At 46.6% G+C, this 18,480-nt stretch overlaps 1 protein-coding gene across 1 annotated transcript in view; it reads left to right on the top strand.

The window, feature by feature from the left end:
- Window positions 1-13,680: 13,680 nt before the first annotated feature.
- Window positions 13,681-18,480, top strand: part of MMEL1 (membrane metalloendopeptidase like 1) — a 58,150-nt gene continuing 53,350 nt past the window's right edge. The window contains exon 1 of the mRNA XM_081870938.1: window positions 13,681-13,876. The gene's annotated coding sequence lies outside the window, so the exon portion shown is untranslated. The remainder of the gene's footprint in view (window positions 13,877-18,480) is intronic.

The following is an 18,480-nucleotide window of genomic DNA, read 5'->3' as shown; positions in this document are numbered from 1 at the left end:
GCAGGAAGAAGGTAAGTTTTTTCAGCCAACTAGTGAACACAGTATTTTTCAGAATCATTTACTGCTGTTGTTAGTGTACATATTTATTGGGGAGTGAAACTGATCTAACTCAATGGGGTTTACTTTTGAGCAATAGGATCAGTTGACATCATTATTTATCATCCTTGCTTTCCTCAGCCAAGGATTTTTGCTGGTCCCAGTTCATAGAAGATCTTCTCATAGAAAAAGCTGTTCCATACTACTTCACAGATGGCAGGAGGGTGGGCGTTTAGCAAAATGGAGAATCTCAGTGAAATGGTCTCTCCAATTTCTCTGCCTGCACATGGAGTGAAGGATTTCAAGAGGCCATGTCCTAGTACAAGGCAGCTTTCATGTTAGCATGTATCAGCAATAGAGAACCTCAGGTCCAGAGGTCAAAATGTGGCCTGTGGCTTCTCTATATGGCCTCTGGAACTCTCCCCAGACCACACCCCTCAGTGGTCTGCTTCATATCCTCCTTGAGTGTTTTTGCCTGGCTCGATTGTGTTGTTGAATTCTGGTAATGCCTCTTGATTGCTCAAATGGAAGAGGTGTGCTTGTAAACTATGTGAAAGATGAAGTTAATATTCGTTGCTCTGACCACCTTTGCCCCGTCCTCATCTGCTACTTGCATGTGGCACCCGGAAGGTTGTCCGGGTGGGAATGTGGCCTTCATATTGAAAAAGGTCCCCTTATAGAATCACAGGGTTGTAGAGTTGGAAGACACCCAAAGGGTCCTCTAGTCCATGGGTAGGCAAACTAAGACCCAGTGTGCAGATCCGGCCCAATTGCCTTCTAAATCTGGCCCATGGATGGTCCTGGAATCAGTGTGTTTTTACATGAATAGAATGTGTGCTTTTATTTAAAATGCATCTCTGGGTTATTTGTGGGGCCTGCCTGGTGTTTTTACATGAGTCGAATGTGTGCCTTTATTTAAAATGCATCTCTGGGTTATTTTTGGGGCCTAGGAAGTCATTCATCTTTCCCCCCAAAAAAATATAGTCTGGCCCCCACAAGGTCTGAGGGACAGTGGACCGGCCCCCTGCTGAAAAAGTTTGCTGACCCCTGTCTAGCCCAACCTCCTGCAATGCAATGATCACAACCCTCATCCCTTTTGTGTATCATGCAACTGTCTTGCGCTGTCTGTAGGAGTAAGCCATACTCAGCCTGGTAGGGATTGCCTCTGTGTAGGAATGAGCTGTGTAGCTTGAGTATCACTTCACCACCTCCCCACCCCACCCCACTTGCACCAGGTTCCCTGGCTGGTTGTACCAATTTCTCCTTCCAAAGCCAAGCAACTTTTCTGCAAAGACCTCATGGCAGGGGGGTCACTGGTGCATAATTGTTTCTCCTGATCAAAAAGAGGGGAGGGGGGAAATCCGCAGAACACTTTCTTCCCAGGCACATGTTCTGACTTCCATTCCACCACGCCCACACGCTTCAAGTGGCAGACATTCAATGAAAGAGTTTTACTGTTGAAGTTTTGGGGAAGGAAATGTGATTGACTCGTGTAATGAGACCCATCATATCCCCCCTCCCCGAAAAATGTCAGTGATTCCGCCATATCATCGCCTCCCTTTTAATTGCTTCTTCTGTTCCGAACAATTGGTGTCAAAAGGAACAGCTGACAGCCTTTTCTCCTTAGCAAACGCGCCTCCCTTTTCATCCATCGGAAGATGGATATGATACCCTCATTCCCACTTTGCCGGCGCTTTTGTTGTCGTATGGAGCCACTTCTGAGCTCTGACAGACAAATTGGAGGGCGTCTGGTTGCAATCAAGTCTTCCCAGGTATTTTGCAAGCAGAGTCTCCAGCTTACTGTGGCCTGGGGTTGCTGCAATTGACAGGCCTTTAATTTGGGAAACAGAAGCCCCCAGAGTTCTGCAGCTGAAGCAAATGATCGCAATTAGGTTACTTTCCAAGTTTCTGCAAGAACCCATGTTTGTAATCGCTAATGTGATTTTCAGCCGTGTTAAAAGAGCTGTTGTTGCCAAGCAATGGGACATAATGGTTCTGCTTCATTCAGCGCTGGTTTAACGTCTTGTAGAGGACCATGTCTAGTTCTGGGATGTCACGCTTTAAGGAGGGATAGAGAGAAACTGGGACAAGAGTCAGTGTGGTGTTGTGGCAAGAGTACAAGACTGAGACCTGGCAGGCCAGGGTTCAAATCCCCACTCAGCCAGGAAGCTTGCTGTATGACATTGGGCCCAGGCACCATCTCCCAGCTTAACCTGCCTCTCACAGGGTAGTGGCATAGCATGGGGGGGGGTGCCCTTGGCACAAAATTGTTAGGGGACACAAAATTTCAAAACCCAGAGCTGCATCAATACAGCTGAACTCTTCCGCCACTGGGCTCTGTTGAAAGTGGCTTCTAGCTGCAAACTAGGAAATGACCTCTCTAGAAAACGGAACAACCCTTCTTTTCTTTCTTCTTCTTTTAAATAAAGTTTATTCTAGAAAATATATGCACAATCAATATACCATCCTTTACAAAAACATAAAATAAAAATTCCACCGCTATGACTTCCCTCCACCTCAACTTGACATCTTTTGATAGTCTATGTTCTTATTTACATTGTGTTTTTTATATTATTTGATATTCAACTATTATTAATTTTTTCATGATCCAGTTCAGCTTTATATACTTAATCCATGCATATCAACAGATTTTCTTTGAAACAGTGTTTTTTTATATAATCCTCAAAACACTTCCTTTCCTTCCTTAATTTCTGGTTTGACTGGTGCCTTATGGCTGCCGTTAATTTAGGTAAATTCACATAGTTTACCTAACCAATCTTCTTTGGTGGGGATGATGTCCACTTTCCAGTTTTTAGCAAGTAATAATCTGGCTGTGGCATATAAAAATAGCTTTTTCTTATCCTGTGGAATGTCCTTTCCTAAAATGCCCAGTAAGTATGTGTCAGGGAACTGCCATCAGTGCCGGAGGGAGGGAGCAAAATCCAGAGAGATTTCAGAGAGTGTCCCGGGATTGGGAGAGGCAGCCCATCGTCTGGGGAAGAGAATCAGCGTAGCACCAGTGGAGAAGGGGGGGCAGATGGGGGAAGCGGCGAGGCGGTCCCATGACTCCTTGCTGGGGACCAGCGGGGAGAGTAGCGGTCCTCCGCTGCCTACGCCCTCCTTGCGCAGAAGGCTTTTGCGCAGAGAGAGTAGGAGGAGACTAGGTGTCAAAGAGCTTCTTTGCTAGAAGAAGTTTAAGAAACGCCCACTGATGGATTCTGCCAGCGATTGAGGCAGCCACGGGTGAGTGGCTGTCCGGACAGAAAAGGTTCACTCAGGCAACCCAGCCAGGTGTTTGCACCGGCTTATGCACGAGCAACCCCTAGAACCATTACAGTATGCCTCTGGATTTTTTTCTAAAGAGGCTTTGAGCAACGCTTCTTTTCTTATCTCTGTTGCTGTGACCTCTTGGGTGACACAGACTCCATTAGGCAGTTGAATGTACATGTGTACTCTGTCCGTGTTCTTTCCCTCCCACCCCTGCTCTGTGCAGCCCTGGGCACTAGTAATCCCCACTACGCCACTGTCACAGAGTCATTGTAAAGACAAAATGGGGAGGGAGAGGATGCCACCTCAACTCAGAAGAGAAAGGTGGGATATAAATGTAATTTATACAATAAAACAGGTTCAGAGGAGGCATTCCACAGGAGGAAAGAAAGTAATCTGTGGGAAAGGTTGAAGGAACTGGGTATGTGTAGCCTAGAGAAGAAGAGAACTGAGTAAGAACATGAGAGCACTCTTCAAAAGTTGTGAAGAGTCGTCATATAAAGGAAGGCAAATCGTAAAATTGCAGAGTTGGAAGGAATCCCAAGGGTCATCTAGTCCAACCCCCACAGTACAGGAATCACAGCTAATCACAGGAAGGATTGTGGCATCAAAGATTTACATAATTAAATGCAAACTAACAAAATTCAATTAGTCATAAAGAGTAAATGAAAACATCCCAGTAAATACACAGCAAAATTAAGCAATCCTCACATAATTCATAATAAGATCTCACAATAAAGATGCAAAACCATAATACGAAGAGCAGCAAAGTTAAATACTGACATCCCCCACCAACAGTAACTCCTAAACAACACCCCATCCCTAGAGTCTCTAGGCATCCTGAGCAACAGATCCTGCAGGACTCACCGGTAGGATGATCATGGATCCCTGCAGAAGTAGCAGCAGACCATCTCCAGGCTAAATTATCAAAATTTGGGTCCCACGGACCCACTAAGCATGGTTAACTTAAGCTCCATTCATTTCAATGGGAACTAAGTGCAAGTAAGTGGTAAGTAAGAGGAGGGAGATCACAGTCCCTCCAAGTGTCCCTATTTTCCAGGGACGTCCCTGGTTTAGAGAAGCTTTCCCAGTTTCTGATTTGACCCCGGAATGCCCCACTTTTCCTCAGGATGTCCCTATTTTCATTGAAGAAATGTTGGTCTGTATGGAGTTATCTGACCCCTGAGCTATCTGAATGCAATCCTGTAGAGGGAGGGTTAAAAATAAAATTTATTATGTTTTTTATATATGTTGGAAGCTGCCCAGAGTGGCTGGGGCAATCCAGTAAAATGTGTGGGTTATAAATAGTAAAATGATCATTATGGAATGGGACGTCCCTATTTTCATCAGAGAAATGTTGGAGAGTATGAGCTCAAGAGGCAGAGATGAGTCAGGCTGGTGAAGAGTCATGGGTGTCGCCACCTCCTGCTGTGACAAGCTCCCCTCCCTCTTGTCTCCCAGAACCAGTGGAGGCATGAAATGGGCAGAGAAGAGATTGACTGCATGTAGGTGCAGTCTCCAGTTGCATGGGGGGAAGCCCTGGAAAGGAGGGCACAAGCAACTGTGGGAAGGCAGGAACCTTTAGTCTTGGCAACTGGTTTCATGGAGTAAGACCCACAGGGAATGAGCTGCTGTGCTCAACAGGCCTGGCACTCAGCCAAGTCTGTGGAGATCATATTTTTGCTAATAAAGAGTTAACTCCAGCTTGAACTGTATACAGTGGTACCTCGGGTTAAGTACTTAATTCGTTCCGGAGGTCCATTCTTAATCTGAAACTGTTCTTAACCTGAAGCACCACTTTAGCTAATGGGGCCTCCTGCTGCCGCGCCACCGGAGCACGATTTCTGTTCTCATCCTGAAGTAAAGTTCTTAACCCAAGGTACTATTTCTGGGTTAGCAGAGTCTGTAACCTGAAGCGTCTGTAACCCAAGGTACCACTGTACTCTGTGACACTCTGCTTGTCATTGACTCTGGTACCACTTCCCATTGGCTTTCTGTCTTCTGTCCCACTAGTCCCAAAGGGTGCCAGCCACCACCGTGTCTATTTTGCCTTGCCAGACTTAGCTCTAAGCATGACTTCCAAACTCAGCCTTTTCCTCATAGGGCAAAGATGTCCAGGGCTCTTGCCTTGCCCCACAGCCACCTATACCTTCCTTTTGATTTCTATTTCCCTGGGAGTATATAAGGACACCGTTCTGAAGCTGGGAGGCAGATGTTTCTGTTTTAATGACAGCTCATCTAAAAACCATTTTGTTTTACTACCATCGCCCCAGGCAAGATTGGAAGCTGCGTTATCGTTTGCATTGTCTGAGCCTTGAGCAATTTCCAATTTGCCGAGGTTCTGGGGAGCCGGCATCCTCATTAATTTAATGTGCTATGCAAAATTACCGTTGGCATCCCAGCCCTGCCTTTGGAGACATGGTTCCTTAATCACATTTTGACTCAACCGGTCTGCATCAGAACCTGCCGGCCCGCAAAGCCATTTGTCAATGCCATCTCAAATAAAGGAGCTTGTTGTTTTCGGGAGGCTTGCCTCCCAGGGGTCCAAAGCACCATAAAGAGAGAAGAGACCCTCGTTGCATCCTAAGTTTACAGAAAAGCTTCTGCATGCAAAGAGAACCATCCTCTAAAATGCCAGCAACTGAGGAGATTTCTGAGACATTTCTTTTTTCTCATTGCACTAGAAGAAGAAGAAATTTGCACAATTTTCTCGGAACGTTCGCCACCATTTCTTTGCTTTGTCTCTCATTAGCTGTGATTCCAGCAATGCAGAAGGTTGAACTCGAATGAACCTTTGGGCCCCTTCCAACTCTAAAGTTCTACAATTACCAAACAAATGTGCATGCACACTCACACAAAGAAACAAGCAGAGCCCCAGGAGTGGGAAATTATAGAGTTGAAAGGGACCCTGAAAACCATCTAGTCCAGCCCCCTGGAACGCAGAACTATGCAGGTGTATCATATGGGGATTGAACCTGCAACCAGTGTCGGATTTACGTATAAGCTGAACAAGCTTAGGGCCCCACTCTCCTGGGGGCCCCCCAAAAAAATTAAAGGAAAAAACTGTATGCACATTTCCAAAATATAAGATAAAAAACAAATAAAATAAAACCTACATACAGCAACAGTGTTTTGTGTTGTATAAGCTCCTATGATGTAAGTAATGCTTGCTTGCTCCCTAAAATATCACTGGTTTGCTCATTTCTATATATAGGGTGCCTACATTCTGCATGGACTAGGTGCATTGCAACATGTGCAAATGGCTTTAGATACCTATTCGGTCCATAAATTACCATACAGTGGTACCTAGGGTTATATACGCTTCAGGTTACATATGCTTCAGGTTACAGACTCCGCTAACCCAGAAATAGTATCTTGGGTTAAGAACTTTGCTTCAGGATGAGAACAGAAATCGTGCTCTGGTGGCACAGCAGCAGCAGGAGGCCCCATTAGCTAAAGTGGTGCTTCAGGTTAAGAAAAGACCTCCGGAACGAATTAAGTACTTAACCTGAGGTACCACTGTATAGCATATACTCAACACAAAAAACAGTGACAATTTGTTGTTGACAAAGGACAGCTGAACATAAAAAGGGCCCCATTACCTACAGTAGCTTAGGGCCCCATCAAAGCTAAATCCGGCCCTCCCTGCGACCTTGGTGTTATCAGCACCATACTTTAACCAGCTGAGCTATCCAGGCTGAACCTCTGGCCCAGGGCCTCACTAATCTGGCCCTTGGGATTCTGCCAAGCTTCATTGGTTCCCCACACCCCTCACTGGCCCTGCTTCACACCCTCCTTGAGTGTGTGTGTGTGTGTGTTTTTTTTTTTTTTTTTTGTTTTGTTTTGTTTTGCCTAGCTGGGAATGCACCACCGAACTCTGATCTTTAGTTGCCTGGATAGAGTTTAGAGATCAGGGGACAGGTGAGCATAGAAACAAGCCTACAGTAAACTTTGTACCTCTCATAATACTAGAACTTATGGACAGACAAATGAAGCTGAATGTTGCAAAATTCAAGACAGATTAAAGAAAATATTTCCTCACACAGCATATAGTTGAAATATGGACCTCTCTCCCATGGGTGGCAGTGATGGCGCACCAACCTAGAATGGCTTTAAAAGAGTATTAGACAAATACATGGAGGAAAGGGGCTATTAGCCCTGATGGCTATTCTTTGTCCACACAGTCAGAGGCAGATCACTTCTGAATGCCAGTTGCTGGAAGCTGGAGGAGAGAGCCCTCTTGTACTCAAGTCTACAAAGTTCCCAGAATAACAATAAGACACAGAGACATGAAGTATTTGGGTTTATGGGTTCAAATGGGCCACAACTTTATTGGTTACAGATGTGAGCAGTTTGGCGTGGGCATTGGGGTGAAGCTGGCTATATCTTGACTCCTGCCTGTCTGCAAGGAGTCCACTTAAGAGTAAACCCCCTGATAGGGGGTGTCCTATAACTTACATCAAATAAGGGCACCCCAAGTGGACCCTGTAGGAGTTGTGACATGGTCCTGGCCCACATCCAGGCTTTGGACAGAATTCACACCCCGGATCCCTTTAACAGGATACCTGTACTGAGGAGGGGCAGGTGAAGGCAACAACCTCCCCTCCAACCAAACAAAGGCTTAAAGGTAAAGGGGCCCCTGACCATTAGGTCCAGTCGTGACCAACACTGGGGTTGCAGCGTTCATCTCGCTTTATTGGCCGAGGGAGCTGGCATACAGCTTCTGGGTCACGTGGCCAGCATGACTAAGCCGCTTCTGGCGAACCAGAGCAGCACACGGAAATGCCGTTTACCTTCCTGCTAGAGTGGTACCTATTTATCTATTTGCACTTTGACGGGCTTTCGAACGGCTAGGTTGTCAGGAGCTGGGACTGAGCAACGGGAGCTCACCCTGTCACAGGGATTCGAACCACCCTGTCACAGGGATTCTGATCGGCAAGTCCTAGGCTCTGTGGTTTAACCCACAGTGCCACCCACACCCCAAAAACAAAGGCTTACCCAATGCCTAACCTCACAAAAGTTGTGACGATTGTTACTAGGTAGGCAAAAACCCAATGGCCAGTGCCAATTTGCCAAGTAGAAAAAATTCCTACCCGGCCCCAACAAAATGGTGACCGACAATTGTCCATAGCAAGGTCATATCTGAGCAAAGCATGAAAAGAAGGTGGGTGGGGCGATCAGGTGATCTGGTTCTTAAGTTATTATCAGAGTCTGCCCCACCTCATTGAAATGAGTTGGGCTGTTTTAACCGAAGAGACATCTGCCACGTAAGGCAAAGCTTGCAGTTGAGACCAGAATGGCTGCTCCTATATGAGGCTCAGTTGCTGAAGCAACATTAGAGTTTTGCCCTCTATACAGGCAGCCTGACCACTTGCCTTGCATGAGGTCAGTGATTGCATCATAAAAGGATGCTCCTTAAATCCTGACCCAGTCAAAAGGTGAGTTGGCAGTGTTTTGTGTCAGTGGGAGCTTCTGTGCTGTGTTATAAAAGGAAGCCCCAGCCAGAATACATTCAATAACCAAGGGCTGCTTGAGGGGGTATTTAGCAAAGCACATCCTGATGCATGCCCTCGTTTGTCAGTGGGTTTTGATATGCTTCCTTGTAATAATTCTCCATGGTGCCCCAGGGTGGTGTCAATTTAGGACATTGTGGGAAATGTAAATGGATGAGCACCTAGAGCTCATTGGAGGAAAGGCCAGGTATAAGTGTATAATTCAGTAAGCAAGGGCCACTATCAGAGTTCAAAGACACATTCCAACCAGGCAAAAGTACTCAGGATACAAAGCAGAACCCAAGAGGTGTGTGGCCTGGGTCGAACTCCAAAGACCAGATGGAGAAGCTTGGAGGGCCACATTTGGTCCCCTAGGCCTGTGGTTCACCACCCTTGATCTTAGAAAAAGGCCATAGCTCAGTGGTAAGTGTTATTAAAATCATGGGGTTGTATCCAGTGGTAGAGGAACCCTCTCTGGCACCAGGGGCAGCGCAGCCCGTATGGACTGTGCATGTGCGGCATCCCACGTGTGCGCACTCCATATGGACTGCCACACATGCGCAGTCTGTACGGGCTGCCACTTTCATGGCATCCATATGGGCTGCCGCTTGCATCGCAGCCTTACAGACTGCCATGCGAGCGGCATCCCATACGGACAGCGTTTGAGCGGCTCCCATACGGACTGCGTGTGCCCTTGACTGCTCTACAGCTGGGGGGAGGCAGGGACCATCTTGTCACCCCTCCCAGAGTGGCACCTGGGGTGGCCTGCCCCCTCCGCCCCCCTTCCTACACCCCTGGTTGTATCCAATGACGTTCTAATCAAAATAGACCCATTGAAATGAATGGACTCAAGTTAGTCATGTCCATTAACATGGCTAACATGTTACTGCTTTGAGTAGAATTAGCATTAGATGTAACTCTTGATGTCCACCAACAGGAGCTATGTAAAAAGTTGTGGCAGTGAGGCAAAATGGTGGCTGTGGAATTTGGAGATAGAGTGCACACTTGTGCTCATACGCTGCTTTGTGGGCTCCCAATTGGGGCATCTGGTTGTCCACAGTGGAGATAAGATGTTGGGCTAGATGGGCCATGGACCTGATCCAGCAGGCTCTTCTTGTGCCCTTTCTGGTGCTAGCATTGGTTCAGTCAAAAAAACATAGCTATGGGGTAGCTCCTGCAAGTGAGGAGGCACCGGGCAGGCTGCAGCAGCAAAGCCAACCTGAGAGAAGTTCGCTGGTGGGTTCCAGACCACTCCTTGAGAAATGCTCTTCTGCAGCCTTCACAGGTGCTAAATGCTTGCACTGAAATGTGATTGATTTTTTTTTTCCTGGGCAATTTCAGCACAAGTACGGAATGGGTAATTAGCATTTTGCAAATGTTGCACACAGCCTGGGCCCTTAATGGACTTGGAGTATGATTATTATTGTTATCTTAATTGACCACCTCCTCAACTGCCTGAGAATGACCTAAATGCCTGCTAATGCAATCCAATTTAGTTCCTCTTAATCAACCTTTTCTGGCAAACTGCAGTATAAAGCAACAGTTACCATGGAGGCATGCAGCTGGTGTGCTGCCCCCCAGCGGCGAAAGAGGGGCAATGCTGTGATTCTCTAAGCTAAAATACCCAGCTATGGGTTTGTGCAGTGCTCATTGGGAATCTCTCTGATAGTCTGCAAACTGAGACTTACCTGCTCACAAACAGACCTAGTGGAATCCCATCCAAAATGTATATAGCAAGGAGGGAGTTGAATAAGGATTTAACTCCAGTTCCCACCAGCCCAAGCCAGCACAGTCAATTATGGAAGTTGAAGCCCAATATCTGGAGGGCTAGAGGATTAGATGCCCCAGATGTGAACTCTCAGTTGCTGCTTGCAAGATCCCTGTCTTATGGACACCTTATGGACAGCTCCCCTCCTGCTGGACAGCTCCCCAGCCTTGCTTGGAAGGCTGAAATGGTGTGGCCAGCATGAGGTTTAGTGTCACCTTCCAGCTCCCATCAGACAAGGGACCAGGGCTTGGGTCATGTACCCAAACCATGGGTTGTATTCAATGTTACTTCTTCTCAGAGTAGACTCATTGATATGAATGGATATAACTAAGTTAAATGCATTTAATTTCAATGGGCTTACTCTGGTAGAACTTAGTTGGAGACAACTATCTGTTTTTTGCTCCATGGTTAACCAGCATACCAAATCAGTGGGACTGATTGGAGAATTGGAGGGTTTTTTTCTCCTTCTTTGGAGGTTTGTAGACAGAGGTTGAATGGCCATCTGTCAGAGGTTATTCAGCTGTGATTCCTGCATTGCAAGCAGTGGACAAGAGGACACTTGTGCTTCCTTCTGACTCTATAGTTCTATGGTTCTGTGACTGACACCTTGTGTTTTTGCTATTTTATTTTGTTGTGGTTCACTTATTGAGCTTTGAAGCTACATTACTTTTGAATCAGGAAGTGTTTTTATTTGTTAATGATGTGCCATGGTTGCGAACTACTTTGAACTCAGTTGGTGGGGGAAGCAGCATACAAAAATAAAACAAAATCTTCCAGAATGGTGTTTGACGGGACTGCAAGCATAGTTAGTGAGGTTCAGGCAGTGGCTGACCCTAGGCGACCAATGAGCTTTGCAGTTTATCAGGCAATATTTGTTGATATAGAAAAGTTCTTCTCCCTCTCTCATAACATGAGAACTCATGGACACCTAAAGGCTCTAAATATCAGAAGACTCAGTAAAGACAAAAGAATGTACTTCTTCACAAAGCGAATTGTTAAACTATGGAATTTGCTCGCACAAGAGCCAGTGATGGCCACCAATTTGGGTAGCTGTAAAGGGGGATCAGAACACTGATAGAGGATAAAGCTATCAGTAACTACCAACCCTGAAGGCTTTGTTCTACCTCCATTGCTGAAGAGAGTATGTCCCTGAATACCACATTCTGGAAGTGGATGGAGGAGAAAGTGGAAGCTGGACTAGATGGGTCACTGGCCAGATCCAGCCAATCTCTTTATATGTCCAACCCACAGCTGCCTACACTTGTATTTTAATTTCTGCACTGCCTTTTTGCCAAATGATCCTCCTGTTTCTCACAAAGGTTAACAAATAAACAAGTTTCAATCAATAAAATACAGTAAGGCAAAATAATCCCAACAACAGAACCTAATACCCAAATTGGGGACAGGCAAATCAATCGATTTCAGTTTCTCCTTTTCCCCTGTCTGAAGTTTGGATCTCCACATTTCTGAATCACTTTTATTAGGTTTAGTCCTCTTAAAAACCTATTAGCATTTTTGCTCAATGTTAACATTATTGCAAAGCAATTTCCCCTTAGATGGTGCATTTTTTAATGTTACTTTCACCAATGTGTGAGTTTATATGGACACTTCTGACCCCATTGCATGCATTTCTATGCACATAACTTAATAATAATAGTAATAATAACTTGACAGGAGAACCACACTACAAAATCCAGAGAAGTGTGGCTTTCAAAAGATAGCAGTGTTGTAGTTCATATATTGTTTCAGTAAGTGCAGATTAGGAAGGTTCGCCTTTCAATGCAATCTGAATCAAATTTCTCCCCCTTCACTAAAACACATACAGTCAGCCACTCACCTACCTAAATGCTAGAACCACGACTCCAAAAAAATACCTGGGAAAAACCACCTCCCATGCAGCAGCTCTTCCTTATAAAGACCCCAGGCTAGGGGTAGGTGGGGCAGAACAGATAGGAAAGCTTGATCTTTGGTGGTCCATCATGGTCTCCCCATTGCAGCCATTTTTTGATTCTCCTTAGGGGTGTAGCTCTGGGCATTGTGGGCATTTCAGGAGGTTGGGCAAGATGACCCTTTGGGTCCTTCCATTTCTATGATTTTATGTTTCTATGAGCCCTTGCACTTCAACATTAAGCCTTGATTCACTTTCTGGATACAAGTCTCCATGAGAGCCAGTGTGATGTAGTGGTTAGGAGCGGTAGACTCGTAATCTGGTGAACCGGGTTTGCGTCTCTGCTCCTCCACATGCAGCTCCTGGGTGACCTTGGGCTAGTCACACTACTCTGAAGTCTCTCAGCCTCACTCACCTCACTGGGTGTCTGTTGTGGGGGAGGAAGGGAAAATGAGATTGTTAGCCACCTTGAGACTCCTTAGGGTAGTGATAAAGCGGGATATCAAATCCAAACTCTTCTTCTTCTTCTACATCTAAAGTCCTACATGCCAGGGATTCTAATGGGTGATGGAATAGCCATTTTGTTGTAAACCCTGCTGATCTTCATAATCAGAAGCTGCCTTATACCAAGTCAGACAAATGGCCTATCAAACTCACTGACCAGCAGTGGTGCTATCTGGAATGATGGGGATTGAACTTGGGCCTTCCCACATGAAAACCAGCTACGCTATAGTTCTTCCCTGAAGACATAGGAAGCTGTCTTATGTTGATCCAGATCATTGGTCCATGTAGCTCAGTATTGTCTACTGACAGCAGCTCCCCAGAGTTTCAGACAAGGAGTCTCTCCCAGACCAACCTGCAGATGCTGGGGATTGAACCTGGAACTCTTTGCATACAAAGCAGATTCTCTGACACTGAGCTATTCTATGGGGGGGGCGGAATCTTCATATGGAAACATTTGAGGCGTAGATGGTCAGTTTAGTGTTTAGGTTGGCCAGGAAACATCCATGTACCGCTTTCCTGTAAGAAAGGCAAGAGAAGTCAAGAGAATGCCAGGGAAATGTTACCTAATTTAAATAACACTTTGGTTCTTTTTGTACTGAATAAATAAACAAACCTGCTGAGGAATTGTGCTAGCAATGCAAATGGCCACACCCACTACATCTGATTGGGTGGCCTGTGGTGGGAAGCAGTCAGCTTTTTATTCCATCTCTTTGCAGTGGACTTTCATTCTCTGGACATCCCAGGGCACCTGTGATCAGACGTGGAAGAGCACCACAAGCCCGATGTAGCCTGCATGCATGCTTTCGACACCCAATGGGCAAATCTACAAAATAAATACACTTCCTACCAGAGGACATTAGGAGCAAACCAATATCCCAGTTATGTTGCTCGTTATCATTCCTGAAAAGAAAAGGAAAGCAGGTAAGAATGCTCCACATTTTAAATATGTTTGTGCTTGCATGAATCCTTGCGCATGGACAGCTGGCCACCTAGAATTTGGAAAGCTAAGAAGAGAGCTTTGAAAAATCATGCAGTCTGCTCCTGAATGTCAGTTGCTGGGAATCACAAGTGGGGATTGTGATTGCGGTTTTGCCCATGTTCTGCTTCAGAACTTCCAACAGGGGCATCTGATTAGCCACTGTGAAGACATGATGCTCAAGTAGATGCAGGGTTTTTTCCCCCCAGTGGGCTGCATCCAGTTAAGTCCTACTGAGAGTAACCCCACTGAAATAAGTGGACATAAATTAGTCATGCCCATTAATTTCACTGGGTGGACTCTGAGAAGGACTAGGACTGTATACAACACGTTTGGCAGGATTCCACTAGGTTTTTGCCTGTGTAGAAGGAGGGCTGCTTCTGAAACTAAACTTTCCACCCTTCCCCTCTTCCTGCAGCCCTCTAAATCCATTCTGGAGTGTTGGAGCAAAATCCAGAACAGTCTTAGGAGGCCATGGAGAGGAAGGAGAGTGGGAGTAAGTCCCATTGCACAAGTGGTCCTCAATTCCCTGCACATCTATCCACTTAGTGCCATGTTAAATTCTGCACTGTGTTCTTAAAAACCTTTTGAGATTTCTTTCTTTCTTTCTTTCTTTCTTTCTTTCTTTCTTTCTGCTTCATTGGAAAATTTTACCTTTGAGGATTGCATATCCCTATCTGATATACAGGCTGGGAGCCTTGAGTGTGATTCCTTATGCATCACACACAAGAGGGAGATATCTACAGGCTTAGAGAAAAACTGAAGTCTGCAGAAGTTAATATACAGATCTATCTATCTGATGGCGGGGAACCTAAAAAGGCAAGGTCCCCGAAAATCAATCAATTGAAGCTGAACACACTATTAAGGAGCTGTGGGTTAAACCACAGAGCCTAGGACTTGCCAATCAGAAGGTCGGCAGTTCAAATTCCCGCGACGGGGTGAGCTCCCGTTGCTCAGTCCCTGTTCCTGCCAACCTAGCAGTTTGAAAGCACATCAAAGTGCACGTAGATAAATAGGTACCGCTCTGGCAGGAAGGTAAACGGCGTTTCCATGCGCTGCTCTGGTTCGCCAGAAGCGGCTTAGTCATGCTGGCCACATGACCCGGAAGCTGTACGCCAGCTCCCTTGGCCAATAAAGCGAGATGAGCGCTGCAACCCCAGAGTCAGCCACGACTGGACCTAATGATCAGGGGTCCCTTTACCTTTACCTATTAAGACACAGAAGGCTGGCTGCCTGTTTTTGTGGGTGAAGAGGACAGAAAACAAGAGTGACAGGGTACAGAATGGGGTGACCTAGGGAAAGGCCATGGCTGACTGGAAGCCTGAACTGGAGCACTCCAGGCCCCACTTACAAGGAAGAACGAATTTGTCGATGTGTCATGAACTGGCAGGGCAATGGAGAGGAGGAAGAGGATCCCAGTGAGGGGTGTAGCTGGGACTGGGACACAGCAGGGCAAGCTGGGAAAGGGGAAGGAGAGGTTGGTGTGGGAAGTACTCATGGGGTGATGGAGGATGACAAGAGGATGGGGGTCAGTGCATAGGAACCAGAGCAGCAGGACCCATCACCGGAGTCAGAGGGGCACCTGTCTCCATGAATACAGAAGTTTCTGAGGAGTAGGGAGCAGTGGGAGGGGTGCTCCAGTAGGCTGAGGCAGGCAAGGGCCCACAGCCCAGCTCTCTAGCTGGCCAGGTGGGGCTCGCTAGCTCTGGGAGGTAGTATGTGGTGCCTCAGATGGAGTGTGCTGGGGACAGGTGAGGGTCACATGCCTCATCAAGCCCAGATGCTGCAATAAGCATACAAAATATAAAAGGGCAGCAGAGCTGAGGTGCTGTTTTCTCAACTGACCATGTTGATGGTGCCTCAACTTGGATGTGAGGCTTTGCTTCACTTTGGACACGTGGATTGACCCTGGACTGGGGACTTGACAAATGGACTTGCCGCCAGGTAGGCCAGGGGTTCAGGGAACAATGCCCTACCTGGGTGGATGGAGCAGCCAAGGAATTTTCGTTGTCCCCGAGAGGGGGTAATGACAATAAAGATCTTCTTCTTCTTCTTCTTCTTCTTCTTCTTCTTCTTCTTCTTCTTCTTCTTCTTCAATGTTGGCTTGTCCCTTGGCTTCTGACAAAGTTGAAGGACACATTCTAACCAGGCAAAATAACTCAAGGAGGGTATGCAGTAGTAGGGCTAGTGAGGGATGTGAGCCTGTGGAGAGTTCAAAGAGCTGAATAGCGAGGCCTAGCAAACTGCATTTTGCCCTCAGGCTTCAGGCTCCACATGCCTGCCAGTTGAGGAGCCCATTCCATTTGTTCACAAAGGTGTTTATCCATTCCTCTGAATTTCTAGGGAACCCATTTCCAACCAACAGCAAATTTGCTCCCCTGAAACCCTTGAGTCTTCATCTGCAAACTATTTTTCCATTTCCGAGTGTTCCTCCGAATGAAATATCTGTGGCAGTAAACTGCATTTGCTCCCAAGTCATGTGGACTCCCCATTAATCTGAGGCAGAAAAGTTCCCACCAGAAAATTGGTGAGAATGTGACGTCCTGGACATCTTCTGAGTCTGAGGGCATCACATGAAGCCTGGAGAGGGACGGAACTGTCTTTATAGCTGACGCTTATCTTGGTCCGTTTGAAAGGCAGACTGGCCTTAGGCCCCTGTTCCTGAAGGCTGTAGTGAAAACCGTCACATTGATCCGGGGACATTTGGTGCTGTGGTTAGCATTTGTCTGATGATCAGGGTGGAGAGAAGAAAATGTCTTTAAGAGAACCTGAGGCAGTTTTCCTCTTTCATGTTGGCCAGATGTGAAGAAGACCATGTGCAGGAGTGGGGAAGGACGGTGAGCATCTCAACACCACAGACTTGAACTGGCTTGAAGGAACTGTTCCTTCTCCTCAGAGCTCTCTGAAGACTGTAGGTCTGGGGAGACATAAGGCGCTTCCGGCCAGAGGCTCATCTACTCCAGCAACATATTCTCATCATAACCAATGAGGTGCCCATTATTGGAAACCCTCAACCAGTTGCCTATAATGCTTCTCTCACATGATTCCCAGCAACTGAGATTCAAAGCCATACCATATGACAGTGGAGGGAGACATAGGTGTTGTGGCTAGTAGCCACTGATAGCCTTTATGAGGGCAGAGGCAGGATACTAGGGAATACTTGTGGGAGACAGACAGGCCTAGTCTCAGCTGGCACTGCTGCCCTGAGGTCCCTTTTCTGCTGCTTCACTGGGTGCCCTTATCATCACCCTGAGTATTTGTGAGCAAATACTCTGGGAGCCTCCTGACACCTATAAGAGCAGGAGTCACCAGTGTGCTTGCCAATAATAATAATAGTAATAATAATTTATTATTTATACCCCGCCCATCTGGCTGGGCTTCCCCAGCCATTCTGGGCAGCTTCCAATGACGTATTGAAATACACTAATGCATTAAAAATTAAAAGCTTCCCTAAACAGGGCTGCCTTCAGATGTCTTCTAAAAGTCTGGTAGTTGTTCTCTTTGACATCTGGTGGGAGGGTGTTCAACAGCGTGGGTGCCACTACCGAGAAGGCCCTCTGCCTGGTTCCCTGTAACTTGGCTTCTCACAGTGAGGGAATCACCAGAAGGCCTTCGGTGCTGGACCTCAGTGTCTGGGTAGAACGATGGGGATAGAGACATTCCTTCAGATGTACTAGACCAAGGCCGTTTACTTCCTACGAAACCCACAAAAGGTAAATATCCCCTCAGAAATTCACTCTAATTCAGGAACCCCCAAGGGCCACATATTACCTAAGAGAAGGAGGAGTTTGGACTTGATATCCCTCCTTTCACTCCCCTTAAGGAGTCTCACCTCACTCTGTGAGGTGAGTGAAGCTGAGAGATTTCAGAGAAGTGTGACTAGCCCAAGGCCACCCAGCAGCTGCATGTGGAGGAGCAGAGACGTGAACCCGGTTCGCCAGATTATGAGTCCACTGCTCTTAACCACCACACCATGCTAGCTAGAGAAAACTTAGAGAAAACTTCCTGCAGCCACATACCAGTTGTGGGTGGTGCAAAGGTGGGCAAAGCAAGGAATGTAAATATTACCTCTTGTACAGTACGCTAGAGGGACACGGGTGGTGCTTTGGTCTAATCCACTGAGCCTAAGGCTTGCCAATCAGAAGGTCTGCAGTTTGAATCCCCACGACGGGGTGAGCCCCCATTGCTCGGTCCCAGCTCCTGCCAACCTAGCAGTTCAAAAGCACATCAAAGTGCAAGTAGCTAAATAGGTACTGCTCCGGCGGGAAGGGAAACGGCTTTTCCACGCACTGCTCTGGTTTTGCCAGAAGTGGCTTAGTCATGCTGGCCACATGACCTGGAAAAACTGTCTGCAGACAAACGTCAACTCCCTCAGCCAGTAAAGTGAGATGAGCACTGCAACCCCGGAGTCGTTCGTGGCTGGACTTAACTGTCAGGGGTCCTTTACCTTTACCTTTTACAGTACGCTAATACACACACTCCCACACTCATCTCTATCCTTCATGAAGATCAAAGTTCAGGGACACATCCCAGCCAGCCAAGGAGGGTG

This window comes from Podarcis erhardii, assembly GCF_964252035.2.
Source record: "Podarcis erhardii genome assembly, chromosome: 7".
Lineage (NCBI taxonomy): Eukaryota > Metazoa > Chordata > Lepidosauria > Squamata > Lacertidae > Podarcis > Podarcis erhardii.
Note: the sequence above shows the minus strand (reverse complement) of the source record. Positions and strands in the feature narration are given on the sequence as shown.